General features: G+C 41.0%; 1 protein-coding gene and 2 pseudogenes across 1 annotated transcript in view; 1 reads left to right on the top strand and 2 right to left on the bottom strand.

Annotated features, from left to right (window-relative positions):
- The window catches only part of LOC102695046 (zinc finger protein 721-like), a 1154024-nt pseudogene that overhangs the window by 492691 nt on the left and 644118 nt on the right, over positions 1-17215 (bottom strand).
- Positions 1-17215, top strand: part of LOC138242831 (zona pellucida sperm-binding protein 3-like) — a 496704-nt gene that overhangs the window by 99479 nt on the left and 380010 nt on the right. The gene's annotated exons all lie outside the window — the stretch shown is intronic.
- LOC138219216 (5S ribosomal RNA) lies at positions 10813-10931 on the bottom strand (annotated as a pseudogene).

Here is a 17215-nt window from a genome sequence, read left to right on the forward strand (position 1 = left end):
CCATTAGACCTGTGCAAGGCAGGCTTTTACACAGGTTGTAAAACTGGCACAAATGCAGGGTGAAACATGGGGTTTTGGATGTGGATACATCTCCACATGGGGGAAAGGGATAGTAAAATATCAAGGAAAATATAAGAGAAGAAAATGAAATATATGTGCTCACTGCAAAGTAGGAAGAGGTGGTTAGACAAGCAAAACAGCTTTGCAAATAATGTGAAGCGACATTGTTTTGTGTCTATCTGCTCACGGATTTCGCTTCATGTGCCTTAAGCTGTGCAATTTGTATGGTTGTTGAATGAGATTGGTTTCTTCAAAAGCCCGCTCAATTGCCAGTGGAGAGCTTGCCATGCACACCTTCATGAAGACTCTTTTAATTGTCAATGTGCCTCCTTTGCATAGAATAGTAGCACCAACACTAACAGAAAGGGTGAGGTGTCTTTTATTAAGCTATTGCAGTGTTTGTTTGACTGAGGATCCTTGTGTGCTGAACTGGCCTCTGAAGAAGTGTAGTGCAGTAAAGGAGAAGGTTTGTGTCACTCAAGACTGTCACAGAACAGAACAATACAATTATAATACTTTTATGAGAGTAAATATTACTGGTGAAACACAGTTTTTATAATGGTGAAAACAGGAGCACCTTCTCTATATTTTTGACTGAAATATTTAAACGACAAGAAATACTATCACTATGCAATTCATTAATGCAATTTAGCTCCTCTAAATGTTCTAGTCTGATGAAACAATGCATAGAATTAGGTGACAATATAGGAATTAATATCGGAAAGATAAAGTTTCAGCAACAAAAATGCGCTCGAAAATATTTTACAAATATTTTACAAGAAAGAAACCTTACATTCACCTTAAACCTTAGCAGAGAACAGTAGGACAGATAGTTAGTGTCACTGGACACTGCGTCAGAGAGGCTGATCTCTTCTCCCTCATTATGCAGGCTTACCCACTCATGATGAACTGTCCTCCAGTGATAGTCAGCTGCCATCACAGACTCAGACTTCAGACTCAGTTCATGTACATATTATACCTTAATTGTACCTGCCACTGCATTACAATAATTTGATTAAAACAACTGCTAAACAAACAATTATCAAATATATCTTTCCTTCTTTTAGCAGATAAAAAAAGAAGTATTTATTCCTTTCCTCTCCTACCAGTCTTTGCAAGCCACCCAGTTTTCTCTGAGCCAGTGTGAGGTATGAGGCAGTCAAGGCTAACACAGCCGAGCACTCTAAAGAACTGGATTAAAGCTCCAGACTCTTTGGGGATGTAAGTTGGAATCCCACTGCTGCCAAATATCTCCAACTATCTCTCTGTTAAGAAGCACTTAATTTTTTGTTGTTACATCCCTTTGATTTAAACCAATTTCAGACCAATACATTTAAATAACCACACTGTTCTTACGGCATGGCATTGTCTGGCAAAAAAAATAACATGACACACACATTTTCTGCGGAGGGAAAAGGAGAACTTATGCCATTCAACCTTATAGCGTGATGTCATTTTCTCACGCTCATTTTAAGATGCTTGTGATCGAATCTATGATCCTTATGAGTGCGCTCACCCTCTATAAAGGTACCACAGATATAATGTGCCTCGTTATCAGAGAATCGCTTTAAATACAGGTCAGAAGAAGGCGACAAAATGTCCGCTAGGCAGTTCAGCGATGTCAACGGTGTTCTCTGTTGTTTAGGTGTAGAGTGCCAGCCATTACAACCAGGAACCACAGAGTTTCAGGCATCAAAAAGACTTCCCCAAAACCCTGATCCTCTCCTTACTCCGATGATGGCATTCAGACATTTCCTGCAACAAAGCCATGATATGGTCTTCAACAACACACATGAAAAGGTTGTTCCCTACCCCTGCAGTCCTTCTCAAAGAAGGACCAAGTGTGCTCAGTGTTAAATGCACTGTTCATTATTAATAATAATAATAAACTTTACTTTATATAACGCCTTTAATGGTGGCTTCTCAAAGCACTTTGCAGAATGACAACAATACAATGAAAAAATACACAAGATAAGCAGGATGAGAATACACAGTTAAAGGAGACAGTAGATGGTGGTACTAAATACAGTAGGAGCAAAGGGGTAAAGCATAGTTAATTAAAGGCTCTTCTAAAGAAGGAGGCTCTGAGTCTGGATTTGAAGGAATTTAGACAAGGTGACTCTCTGATATCCTTGGGGATAGAGATCCAGAGGTTGGGGGAATAACCGGAGGCCCTGTCACCCGTAGAGTGTAGACGGGCTTGGGGGACAGATAGGAGACCAGAATTAGAAGAGCCAAGGTTGCGATTAGGGGAGTAGGGCAATAAGAGCTCAGACAGGTACTGAGGTGCCAAGCCATGGAGAGGCTCATAGGTGAGCATGAGGATTTTGAAGTCGACATGAAACTTGACAGGAAACCAGTGCAAGGACTACAGGATAAGAATAATGTGATCACCGACCAGGTCCAGTGCTAATTTCTCCCTTGTGGCCGCTGGTTTATTTTCGACTGTCGACTCATAAGAAGTCCTCTATTTGACTTGATCAACACCAACCCCTAGAGGATTTCGAAAAGCTGAATCAAAATAACATGTGACTCTGGGGGGACTCCAACCCACAACCTTTGAATGACTTCATTTTATTAACATCTAGAAGTCCAACACGCCCTCCATTGCACCACAGAGCCAACACTTGTGCTAAAACATAAAACACCTGCAGAAAGCTGTAACACATGCATATCCTTTCATCCTTAATTTTACTATCAGTGACATATTTATCCAATGTCCGCCTGGAATTTCCTCCCCCTTAAACATTTGTTATATCTCTGCAGCAGAACATAGCAGGAGCCTGGTTCAGGTCTTAAATTGAAGCTAACCCCCTTGGCTTTGAGTGTGAATTGTCAAATTTCTTATATTTCTTAATGTGTCCACTCATGTGTCCACTCAGCAGAAAAAAAAATGAAAAAAAACAGCTGGCGAACATTTTTTTTTTGGTCTTCAGAGGTCAGATTTTTCAACTATATGCATGTCAAGGGCTTGGTAATGATTTTAAAACCTTCTTCAAGGTGGCTACTAGCTTGGATAAAAATATGGGACAAATTGATCAATTGATCAAAATTATACATCATGTTTTGTGAAGACTGGACATGGAATGAAATTTCACGCCTATATTAAAAAATCATAAAAATATTGAAAATAATAAGAATAAAAACCATTGCATTTGCTATAAAAAACATAAGACACTGCTAGAGAGCCTTTATCTGCTGTTATGCAATGAAAAAAAACCTCAGAGTTGCCTTCTGGTGTGAAAAAAAGGACCACTGATAAGAAACTGATAAAAAACTGATTACCCCTTCTGAGTCAATGATTGACAGCTAAAAATGCAGCCTGAAGCTTCTAGAGGAAGTCTCACCCCTTAAGGGCTCTGAATGGCTGAAAATACAATGAATGACTTTACCAATTTTACCAATCAAATCGCCTTATTTCTGGCACTCGTTCTTCAAACATTTACTACGTAATCAGTAACGTTTACTAGTCTCTAGCTCTTGAGATAAACTAGTCTGGGTTATTTTGGATATATATCATGCTCCAGAATAAGGTAAAAACAAGGGATATATATATATATTTGCTCGTTTTTGCTTTTGCGGTTTTGTTGGTAAAAATGTATGATATTGACATGCTGTGCTTGCCGGGTTGCTGTGTGTTTTTATTGGGATTCTGCTAGTTCATTAATTTATTGGTTTATTGCATAATAGTGTCATGTCTGTGGAAACAAACTTTATGGTTTTGTTGTGGTGATATTTGAGAATACGTGCATGTGAGAAAATTTGTGGAGCGGTTTCAAACAAACGCTGTTTATCTCGCGTTTATCTTAAAAATAAAAAGTGTCATCTGGGGAGACAGGAGTGGTCCTCGGTGACCGCGATCCGGACTAAGTGAGCTCCATAAATATTGGCAGTGATTGGCCTGGTGTTTATGAATAGATACCACTGGGATTCACACCCAGGATCTCTTGTTTTTTAGTCATGGCACCAAACATGCAAAATGTTATCTACAGCTTCAAACATCTGTGAGAAACAGGCAGCTTTGCAGTGTTACACCTGCTGGCTCAAAAGGTTAACCTTTTCAAAGATGAAGATCGGGAGAGGATTTCTTTGTCAATTCAATCAAACGTTTCAGAAATGCTGAAAGATTGGTGTGTCTCATGCGCAGCACAGGCTCTTGTTTGCTTACAAATAGAATTAATTTCTTACTCCAATCTACTCAACTTCAATTTTTGCTAATCATTTTGTTTAATTGCTTCCTACTGTATACTGCGCTGATTACTGCACTGTTCAATTTACCAGTTGATTTTCATTTCTTGTTTTGTAAGACAAAGAGGCTGTTCAAAAAGTTACCTCACACTTCAGCCGCTCTTTTATTTCCAAAGGCGCAGAGAGAGATACTACAACAGGTAACACCCCGTGAGAAATATCATGAGCATCTGTAAAACCTCTCTACCTGCAAACTCCCCACACTGACATGTGTGAGGAGGGTTTTAAAGGGACATTTTGAAGTGTAGAAACATTTTATCATTCCCTAATTTTCTGTGCAGTTTGTTCCCCTTCAACTATGCCCAACAACAGAGCTAGTGTTTAATACGACAAGAGTAAAGGCACACTGCACATCTGCAAAAGATCACATCCGAGTTTAGTTACAGCAACATCAGAGATTGGAAGGTACAGTTGCTAGTTTCAGATCACTTTTTTATTCAAGTTTCAAGCAACCCTGAATACCTTCTCAAGAAAAATGTGAGAATCCCAGCTAAATCCAGTACGATAGCTGCACTGATCTACAGTATACAGTTAGAACACTGTTTGTGCGTTAAAAGAAGACAACGCCCAGAGCATTTCTAAAACAGGAATTACACATTTCGGAATGCGCCCTCCTTTATAAAATAAATAAAAGGTCCGAAGTCTGCTCCAAAGAAGAACTATATTCAGAGCTGCCATAGAAGTTGAGATTTCACCAAGTGACAGGAAATATCTCATAAAACGAAGGTACAGTCGTTTCCATGTCGGACAAGAGCTAAAGCCCAGTGTTCTTTGATCGAGTAATGTAAGGAAGGAATGTGCTGCAGAAGGTAGTGTGGCTGCGTCGTCTAAGGTGCTGGATTTTAGGCTCCAGTCTTTTTGGAGGCATGGGTTCAAATTCCGCTGCTGCCAGGTTCTTCTATGTTAAGACCTTGCTTCCGATGAGAATTTAATCAGTTAAGAATTTATTCGACAGTCTGTCGAGAGATTGCGTTATCTTTCAAGATAGTTTTTGTCAGCTCAACATCAAGGCAGAAAAAAGCGTTAATTTGTCATCTCAACAGAAATGCTCATTGACCCTTTCAGCTTCATGCGGGTAACAACAGCTGCCGAGATAACTTTTCAGTCAGCGCGAATCGTAGTGTGCTGTCTATTCTATTTAATATTGCTTTTGGCTTGCATTCAGCTTTTGTCAGTGAAACTCGAATGCTCTGCTTTTTCACACCGAATTGTCAGCAGGAGTACAGTTTATGAAATCTTTGCACACAGCGCTCCATCAGAAATACTTTGTCCAAGTTTAAAAGAAATAGTGGGATTCTCTGCATGCGTTCACAACGCATACCTCAAACAACAACACCATTCAATGGGAAATTGGTTCTGCTTCTTGCTGTTGTTCCTGTGCTTGCGGTAGTTATAAAGTTGAACGCTCTTCCACCTTCTGCTATAGTATTCACTGGGTCGGCTTCATCAATTGCTTCACAAAGGTCAACTGTCATTCGGGTCCGGAAAAAATCAGCAGCAGTGTCGTTATTTTGTCAGTGGGTATGGCTGTCTTTTAAAACATATGAAAAATACGAGTTTGTGGATTTCTCCAAATAGCAACGGCAAGTTTTAAACCTGCGATAAACATTCTTCCAGTTGAATAGTTTTCCTTCAAGGAAAAGGCAGCACAACAGGGAGAGTCAATATTTAAAGACTTCAGCATCTGTATCGGATTGCTTGTATGTAGATATCGTTCAGAATCCCTAATATTATTCTCCCGAATTCAGTTGTGCAGTACTTTAGCTGTTTCAGAGTTTCTTTTATCGACACTGCTGTAGTAGAGAAATAACATAATCACAAATGCAACCATTTGTGCTGGCTGTTTCACTATTAAGCTTTGTTAACTATCACATGATTTTAACTAATTTAACGTAATCTTCAGGAAGGCAAGAGAGCGCTGCGCACTGAGCTGAAAGCTGTGTGAGCTCCTAACTGGGTGTCCTGTGCTGTTACATGCGCTCTCATGTAGACTATCTACTGTACCTGCAGCCCAGTGACAATAACACCTTGAACTTATTTCGCATTAGAAAGAAAATCCTAAAGAGCCTGAAAAGATTGAACATTTAAAATATCCATGGCACAATTTGAAAAATTGAAGGACAATACATCAACTGTTTTGGGCGTTCACAAAAGCTTCAGAAACACAGCTACCCAAACAGGTACTTAAAACCTGGACCCCCATATTGGAAATCTAATGCTTTACTGACTAAGATAAAGACACGACCTGCTAAGCGCTCTTCATAGTTCATAGTTTCTAAAATATTTTTCTTACTTTCTTACTATTGATAGACGATGTATTTAATTTGATAAAAATAACGATTACAAACATTTTGAGATAAGCTGTTTATATGCATGCTCTAATGAAGAAAAAGTTAAGTGTCTTGTGATGTGTGTGCACATTTCTCAAAAATTAAAAGACATCATCTGAACTGTTTTTTTCTACTTTAAATGCTTTCCTACTCTTGAAATATTTCAGTTAAAACTTTTATTTTGAAGTACTTTCCATTGATATTAACACTAGTCCTGATGAATGATCGCTGGGATTTGGAACCAGGACCTCCCATTAACTAGACAGGTGCTTTAACTTACTAAGCCACGGCGCCAGCAGAATGCTCCTCTTTTACAGCCATTTGGACACACCACTCTGAGACATCTGCGTTCAGTAAGTGCTGAGTCTGCTGGCTTAGCAAGTTGCCTCCTTTACACACAATAGCAGCCCCAACACTAAGAGAAACAAAGAGAAATGGCTTTTATTGGGCACTTTTCATGTCCAATGCGCTTGACATATCCTTAGGGCGACAGAGTTCTTTTACGACACTACTTTTTCTTTTTTTCTTCTTTCTATTCTGTTTGATAAAAAAAGAGAAATCATGTAAGGGAAAAACGTCTTTTTTTTCATGGTGAAAACGTGCACCAGTGTTTAGAAGAAGTGATTAAACTTGATACGTGACCCAATACAACTACAAGAGAGAAGTAGATTGAAAGATTTGATCATTTCACGGCGTTGTGGAAGAAAACAGTCTTTTCGTTTAATTCTTAATCAATCAGAATTTCAGAGCGACACATAAACCCTTTGTCTGTTTTAAAGAGATGATATTTTAAAACTGATAAGAATTTAGAAAACACATGTTTCTCACTTAGAATTTCATTTTAGATGGGGTGATGTATTAAGCCTGTCAAAAAAAGTGGTGTGAAACTTCTTAACTTCCATTCTCGGATGAAACTCTCTTTAAAGTCAGATGTGATGTTTCCCAGATATGCAGAGTGACTTTATCGTTTTCAAGAGTATTCGCTGCATGAGCTCCTCACCGCATGTCCTGCACTGCTCTGTTATTTCATTAAGATTATCTATGTGGTGTACAGATAGAACTCAACTGCATGGTGAGAATTCCAGATTCAGCACCAGCAGAACCTGAAAGATTATTGCCTGACCTCGACATGATTTGAACACAAATCCTTCTGATTGGGAGTCAGACGTGGTACCATTGCACCACAAGGTCACAAACTGCACTCCTTTTAATTCCCCAAAGAAGAAATCAGCATCCTGAAAAATATTTTTTTAATGTATATTCTCTCCTGTGAATAGTGCCGCTCTTCCAAAGAGAGTTCCTTCTTCCCAGACCACAGACTGTACTTCCTGCACAGCACTCACACAGAGAGTAGATACACCATCTCCACTATTGTCCTTCTGAAATTCACATCTTTACCTCTTCCAGGAGGAGCACAATTAACAGAGAATCATCTCTCCATTAAGCTAATAACACAAAACACTGTTTTAGTTCAGGTGGGTAGCTGCGTCAGCATGCGTAGGCTGCAAAGGAACAAGTAATAGGTTTATTCCATGCTGAAAAAAAGAAGAAAGAGAACACAACGTTTCGGCCGTGGAGCCTTCTTCAGGTGTGAGAGAGACAGGGCAGTAGGCAAAGGTAAAGTAGCGGGAGAACAAAGGTTGGGAGGGAGGAGGAGTGAGAGGCGGGAGCAGGGGACAGAAAGAGAGGCCAATCAAGAGGTGTGAAGTCAGAATGGGTACAGAGAGGTGTGAAATGAAACTTCCAATGAATGGAGAAAATTTAAAAGAACAGTAATCTGTCGTTAAGGGAAGGGAGAATGTGTGATCCTAACTGCAGAATAATTTTAGTTTCGGTGGTCTTTCTGATGTATGAGTTCGGAAACCCGTCCTTGAGAACACAGACGGAGAGATTAGTGTGGTCGTGGCCGTCAGAGGTGAAATGAGAAACAATGGGCTTGGAGAGATCTTTAATCTTCACAGCCCCGACGTGTTCTCTGAAGCGGTCTCCGAGTCTCCTTCCTGTTTCTCCAATGTAGATGGCTGGGCATTTACTGCAAGAGAAACAGTAAATAAGTTTGCTGGAGGTACAAGATGCTGTCTGGGTGATCCGGAATTGTCCTGAGGGGCCTTGAATGAGTGTGGTGGTGGCTGTGTACTTGCAGGTGATACAGCGAGCTCTGTTGCAAGGGAAAGTGCCTGGTGTGAATGGTTGTTGAGGGCGGTCAAGGGAGCTGTGAACAAGGAGGTTACGCAGATTAGGTGGTCGGCGATATGAGATGATAGGGCGATCAGAAAAGAGGGCCCCAATGGAGGGATCATCCTGTAGGATGGAAAAGTTCTGGTTAATGGTCCTGGGGATAGGAAGTGTGTTAGTGTGGTAAGGAAGCACCAAGGGAATGCGGTTGTTACGGCGGGAGTTCCTGATCGGGTTGATGGTCCGAGGGGTGTCAAGACATAAAACCAAGCTGCTCCAGGTGAGGCTTAAACTCACAACCTCCGCATGACTCCATTGATTATGTCAGTTTACATGACATGAACCAAGAAGTTAAGGTGGTGTTTTTGAAAAAAGATCCAGGGACACTGTTTATTTTTCTTTTCAACTTGATGAAAATAAGTGGAAATTCACCAAGTTTGTAATTTTCAATGTTTGGTGCATGGATGTATGGAGGACATCGGAGGTAAGTGATACTGATCAGGTTCTGCTGCTGCTGCTGTCGAACCCCCAACCTGCAGCCCTCACCATACTGTCCAAGCCTGGGGACCTTACATGTCCATCCCTTCTCGTCAAAACTTGTGTTTTCACAGCGTTCCCTTCAGAAATCACAGAATGGAATGAAATAAACCTGCAAATCTCAGCCACTCTTGGTTCTTTTCCTTGAATCTCCAGAAATTCATCGAGTGTATCAATTTCACTGAGACCAAGAAGTGTAAAGCTCTACTTGAGTCTTTGTGGCTCAGCTGTTAACTGAAGGGGTGGTGGTTTGAATCCTCCCAGGGACTCTGTGAGCCTTTTAATGAACACACCCTCCTCACTTAATTTCTCCAAGACTGGTCCTGTACCACAATCAAATACAGAGTCCACGGGGGGCAATGGGTTTGCAAATATTGCTCACTGTGTATATAATGAAGAAACAGAGGTAAACTTCTCATCTTAATGTTGCAGAGTGTAACGCAGCTCATAACAACAGCTAGGGTTTGATCCCTGCACAGGCTATTAGTTGAAAGGACATTATAAATGATGTGTAAGAGATTTATCCATCTGGCTTGTATGTTTCACACTAAATTGAGATCTTGAAACCAAAATCATTAGAAATATGGAAAACAGCCATGGTACTGTCACGACCACCAGCCAGAAGAGATCAACGCGTAAGCGAGCTAATCAGTACCAGCAGCGGATTACTATTGACAAGCGCCGCCGCACGAGTTAACACACCTGCAATTGCTCTACCGTGCGGCACGCCAGGTTATTTATACCATTCTTATCTACTTCCCGTTGCTCGGTATTGAGTTCACTTCTTGTTGCTCTGCGTTTCTTACCCTTTTGCCTTCCTGGAATTCTGTCTACCCTTTTGCCTTCGGACTTCGGATCTCGTCTCGCCCCTTGGATTGTTTGTTATCTGTGCCTATTTCGGATTTGACCCTGCAGCTCTCTTTTCGACCACGATTCTGTCTCACATTTTGGATTGTTCGCCACCAGTGCCTTTAACGGATCTTGACCTACCTTCGCCTTCGGACTACGACTCAGCTCCTGGTTTTGCTCTGTACGCTTACTTACCCCCTACGACTCCTGCATCTGCATTGGATCCTTTTCACCTCTACAGTGCAGCGTTACAGATGCATCGAGAAGGAAAGCAGTTTAATACTGACGTTACTCCTTTCACTTTAATCCACATTGTGAAGACAACTGTGCCCTATCAAAGGAAAATGTTGCACAAAAGTTGGAAAGCACACTCCGAATCCATCCATATATTTGATTTCTGCGATCCGTTCAAGGCAGCTTGGCGCTTCACAAGCAAAGCAGTTCAGGGAAGAAACGTAGTTTCGTGAACTACTGGTGCATTCAGCACACCATTTGTTTTCACTTGTCAGGATGTCTGAGTGGTCCTGACCAGGTCTAGCCGGAAAAGCCGCACTGCACACGTGAACAGGGGAATGAGCGAGCGAGTGGGGATAAGGCGCCTCCTGCGCTTAAAGGATTACAGCACCTGGTATTCCCAGCCAGTCTCCCATCCAAGCACTAACCAGGCCCGTACCTGCTTAGCTACCAAGATCAGACGAGATCAGGCGTGCTCGAGGGGGTGTGGCCGTAAGCGAGAGCTGGGCTCACTGGCACCCTTCTTATAGAGAGGACAGCTGCATCACTTCTTTTGCGACGCTGCTTTTTTTGATTGTTTTGTGACCTTTTGCGATCTAGCGGGTTGATTGCATACTTGATCTTGTGGTTTTCTGTAGTAGAACTGTGATTTCATACTTAAAAGTAATACTCTTTAAGTTTAACGATGGTTGCTAAAAGGTCTGAATTCGAGTCGCTATTAAGCCCTCTCTCTAGCAGCGACAAGTCAGACCACGATCTCCTCCATATCTCCATATCTCTGTCAGCGGAAAAGCTAGAAGTATAAACCTCCATTCTCTGCGAGAGCTAACGAAGGACATAGAGAGATTTGACCCTGCAGTGTCAGAGAATAATATCGAGAGTTATATTCAGGACCTCAGGTATACCCTGCAGTACCTGCCAAATGCCACAGAACAGGAGAAAGTGTTTCTGGTCAGGAAAACTACCAGCAGAGCTGTACATGAGTGGATGGCTAGGCAGATGAAAGAAGTCTGTAATGATTTTGAGGAGCTGTGTCAAGAACTTATCGAAGAATACAGTGCGTTTATTGACCCGACTGCCGCGATAGCCGCCGCCCTTAACATTAAGCACGAGAGAGCAGAGTCCCCTCGCGAATATTACAAGAGACTTAGACTAACTTATTTTGCAGTGCGAAATGATGAGGGTTGCAAAGAGAACACACATTTCAAGGGTTTATTCATTGCAAATCTCCACCCATCAGTCAGAAAGATGATCTTAATGCATACAGATGCACAGACCATGAAAATGACTGATATTAAGAGATTAGTGCAGAAAGCCTGGGAGTATGATGTCCAAAGTCTCTCTGAGCAAAAAGCTGCTAAAGCGACTGTTTTCGCCGTCAGAGCCAGCAGGGTTAACTCCCTCCTGCTCGAAGGAGCACAGGCTCCTGAGCTGGCTAAGCCCCGTTCCAAAGCATGCACACAGAACCGCACCCAGTGTCCTAAGTGCCATGAGAACACCCGGGGAGCGAAAGGGCTAGAAAAGGCTGAACAAAAGGATTCAGTAGCCGCTCGCCTGGCCAGGCTTGAACAAGCTTTATTAGGACAGGGACAACCGCTCCCCAAGGCTGCCGGAAGCGTGAATGAGCTGATACTCTCCACTGGAGGAGGCGGAGACCCGCCCCTTCTCCCTCCCTCAGTCTATCTGATTGAGCGGAAGGGTTCCTGCCTAAATGAGGTCAGCCACTCCCCAGCGAGTGCTGACTCCACCCCTGAAGTCACAGAGCAAGCAGTAAAACACAGAGGGAAAGCAGGAAGCTTTTACCTCGAGGCTGCCATGGGAGATGTCTTACACAGTGAGACACTGATTGACACTGAGGTTGAAAGGTGTTTGATGTCACACGGCAAGCTCAAACGGGTAGAAAAAGAAAAGGGCATGCGACTCAGAGAGGAACCTTTGGTGGATCACCAGAAAGGCAAGGTGTGGAAACAGGTCAAGGCTCCTAAGCCTTCTGTACAGAAGGAAAGGGGGGCCAAGAGGCAGACACAGCGGGGCACCGGAGGGCTGGCAAAAATGACCGACAGGGGCACTCGTGGTGCATTGGTTGGTAGTGCAAAGATTTAATCATTTAATGTCTTTACTGTGCACATTTTAATCCGCTTAGTTTTGAATATTTATATGGATTTTACCACTAAAGGGAAATTTTAGTAGCTGAGCATAAAAAGAAGAGGAGCACAACGCATCTGAAGGTCATAAACTATATTAATTTAGGAACATAAACATTACTGTATGTATGTAAACGACTGTGTATGGCTGGTCTTGGTAGTTTAAAGAAAAAATACACACCAGTCTTCCATTTCTCCCTAAACATTTTAAGCATGAAAGTTTTATGAAACGGTACCCAAATATGCGATTGCTGTATAGAATGAATTTTAATTTAAAAAAATTATTTAACACGAACATTAAGCTGTTTACATCTTCCGCCTGAGAACAGTCACCCGTTGCTACCCAACGCAGAAACACAGCCACTAACTAGCAAAGAGAGGACATTAGCTACCCAATATGATAAAGAAATAAATTATTATTTTGTTTATTTCTTTTGCACATTTATTTGAACATTTCCATCGATTGTACAAGCACTTGGAAACTGTCCAATCCCTAGTTCATCAGGCATTTTACCGGTCTGGTGCCGGTCTGTGTCTTCCAGGATATAATGCCAGCGAACTCTTGTTTTTATGTCCACTATAACAGACAATCTCCTTTGCTTTTAACCGAGCGTTTAATAATTTCCTAAAATGAAAATGATTTACTTTATTTCCCTCACGGGATCAATAAAAGTATCTATCATCTGTCTAAACTATGGGACAGAATTCTGGGGTCTCCCCATACCAGAGATTATGGTAGGGCTTCAGAATGGTGATTGGCTGACACCATCTGACACCCCTCTGATTGGAGAAAAAAGACTTGATGGTTTGCTATACATACTGTACCAGGAAGAGGATTTCTTTCTATTCAAAACGTGTATTTTAAAAGTTTAAGAAGTAAAAACCTTACAGCGTACACAGATTTCTAAACTGATCAGGATCGTTATCTTTGTCTTATGCATAATAATGTTCACCGCTCTGTCCAGCAAATTAATAATAAACTTTATTTTATATAGCGTTTTAAACGAATAAGTAATTAGATTGCTCATAAACCTAATCACTTGCTTTTTCTTTTTATTTAGGCTCAGATTTCAACTATAGATCGTATTATTAATTACCATAACAACAACCAACCAACAAAAACAACCATATAAACATAATACCAACCAAAAACATAGATAACAACCACAATACAAAATCAAATATATCAAACCATTTTACTCTCGCAAAGTCCTCCAATTATCATAATCCCGCCCCTTATGCAAAACCAAACCTTCCTCCCATCCCAGTTTATCCTGTTTATCATAAACAAAATCCACCTCAATTTTCAACATAAAGCACTACACAAAATCAATACCTCAACACTCCATACTCAACAACGATAATTCACAAACAGCCAGAACATGTAACTACACATTCCCAAACAGACCTAATTTCCATAACCCCGCCCCTTATGCAAAACCAACATCCCTCCACTGTTCTCTCTCTTCCCTGGCGGTTGTAATTGTTTTTATTTTCAAATAAATTTTAGCAAAATCATGTATTTTAAAAATCTTAAGATGTTTATATTTATGTCTTTATTTAGTGGTTTCATTAGTGACAAAGGCTAAACTTTCTTGGAAAAATGTCTTTTATGTAAACCATGTTTGCTATTAATTCATTCAGGGCTAAAATATGTTCATTGTCTTCTAATGAAAGAAGGGTTCCTTTCGCCATAGTCGGGAGCCTAGCCTTTAACTAGTAAGTACTGTACTTACTGGGTTTTTGAGGGGGGGGGAGGTGTCTTTCGCTGGAAATCTCGCCTCCTACTTTGAAAATACCCGTGAAACCGGTTCAATTCGTCACAGCCAGCACTCCTGCAGAGAGGGGGGTTGTACTTGCAGTGTATACAGTACACGCGTTATGCTCTTCGTTAATGTCTGTGAAGTTTTATTTAATCTCTGTGCCATACTGATTCTTCTGGAAGCCAGTTTCCGCCAGGGAGTAAAAAAAAAAAAAACACACGTGCCATGCCACCAGCTGCGTCAAACCACACAGCTGCCAGCGCAACTCACTGTGCCCGGCCACCACTGCATCACACAGCTGCCAGCGCACCTCACCGTGCCAGGCCACCACAGCGTCACACCACACAGCTTCCAGCGCACCTCACCGTACCAGGCCACCACTGCGTCACACCACACAGCTGCCAGCGCACCTCACCGTGCCAGGCCACCACTGCATCACACAGCTGCCAGCGCACCTCACCGTGCCAGGCCACCACAGCGTCACACCACACAGCTGCTAGTGCACCTCTACATACCCGACCACCACTGCATCACACAGCTGCCAGCGCACCTCACCGTGCCAGGCCACCACTGCGTCACATAGCTGCAAGCGCACCTCACCGTGCCAGGCCACCACTGCATCATACAGCTGCCAGGGCACCTCACCGTGTCAGGCCACCACTGCGTCACACATATTTCAGCGCCATATATTTCATGGATATTATGGAATATAATGGATGGATATCTTAGTTATCTTTCTAGTTCACAGGTTTGCATGCATAATTTAATTTTGAAAGCCACTGAGACATCAGGTACTACTGTTGTATTTATGAAAAAGAAACAAAACAAAAAACATACTAACAACTGTGCCATCCTACTCCTTAGTTAATACATTTTATTATTCATAAACAGTTAACATTGTTAGCAAAATATTTTGAATTATATTTAACCCTATTTTTTCTTTAGTTTTGTATTTAACTTATTATATGTTAGTCAGACTTAATGTATATTTGAACAATGAAAATATATTTTTACAAGATTTTACATTAAGCACTTAAAATTAATATGGTTAATAATAGTAAACTGTAACATGCTGTAACAAGATCGGTTAAACTGCGAAGAAAATGCTTTCAGAGAAAATGTTTCAGGTGTGAAGAACATAGATCTCCAATGCAATTTCAACCAAACCTGTTCCCACACACCCTGCCCCCACTACCATTAGAATATACACAAACATTTTAGCGTTTCATTCTGAGCAGAAGACCCTCACACCTGAAGAGTGCTGGCTGTGACGAATTAAACTGGTTTTACAGGTTTCAATCACAGACCATGTGACATGGGACTCAGTAAACTACAGTAACACCGTATTTGATAACGCTATAAAAACGCTATAAATTAATGTGACTTGGCACAGAACAAGTTTACAGCGCAGTACAAAAATAAATGCTGACCATGACTTTAGAAGCATAAATTGCCTTACACTCAATTTAAACATAAGCTGTCTTTAGCCCTCTAAGCTGGTTCATACAGAAATGTAGAGATCCAGGCTCAGAACACACAGCTTCATTAGCGAATACATATGCAGGACAACTAGAGAAGACGTTTTACAGAGGATGGATTTTTAGAAACATCCCATCAGACATCCCATCATATTCACAACGTGAAATCTAGAAAATAATATTATGTAACCAAAATCCGCAATATGGAAAACAGAACCTGTGTAATTGTTGATAGATGATGTACTCGTAACATTTTTTCAAGACGAACTACAACATTTAAAAAATGACGTGTATGTACTTGATATCTCTAATCAATCCACGGGCCCCAGCACAAAACAAAACTAAAACGCATACCGTTTCGCGCTTCTTATTAGTTGCTCAAAAGTAATTTGACCGTATGAAATGCATAATATAAACCTAGAAACATATACGTGAGCAGTACTTAAGCACTGTAGTATCGGTGTTAAGACATACCTCTCAAATACTGTAAATCAAGTTAAAAATATCTCAAGACCGATTCTGGTCATAATGAAACCATGTTTCGTGTATGTTTTCTTTAAAGTACCGAGACCAGCCATATACTGTATGTTTATGTTCCAAAATTAATATCGTTTATGGCCTTCACACGCGTTACAGTATGCTGCTATTTTTTTATGCTCAGCTACTAAGATTTCCCTTCAGTGGTAAAATTAGATATGAATATTCAATACTTAAACGGGCACAGTTAACACTATAAATATACATATACATACTGTATACAGTACAGTTTGCATACGGTAATATGTTTATGTTACGCGATTAAAAAATAAATAAATAAAAATGAAAAGGCCAGCACCAGCTGGATTCAAACACACAACCTGCCAGTTGGTAGTCACACACCTAGACCAGTAGGGTACAAGACAGCTCACATGAACAGGCAGGCGAAACAGCCCTACACAGCCCTGCCGCAGTACACGGATATAATCATACCGTTATTAAATTCTTGAGATAAGCGATTCCATATTATATTCCCTTTTAATCAAATTCTAAAAGTATGCTTGTTGACTCCGCTATCACGTTAGTTAAAGACTTCGAAGCTTACAATGTTTAGGGAGAAATGGAATACTGGTGTGTATTTTTTTCTTTAAAATGCCGATTCCTGGAACACCCCTCTGAAGTGGTTCCATAAGAAAAGAAAGCGTTGATAAATACAAGTGTCTTTTAATACACTCTTTGCTGTGCTCTTGAGGATCCTTGTGATATTTTAAGCTCTAGTTGAATGATAGGTGTCGCATTTTAAATCATTTTCGTCGTTAGAAATTATGAAACGCCCTGTTAAAAGCAAGGAAGTTTTTATGCCCGTTGAAGTAAAACAAAATGCCTGACAAAGTATGGCTTGGACAGATTCCAAGTGCTTG

This window comes from Lepisosteus oculatus, chromosome 14, assembly GCF_040954835.1.
Source record: "Lepisosteus oculatus isolate fLepOcu1 chromosome 14, fLepOcu1.hap2, whole genome shotgun sequence".
NCBI lineage: Eukaryota > Metazoa > Chordata > Actinopteri > Semionotiformes > Lepisosteidae > Lepisosteus > Lepisosteus oculatus.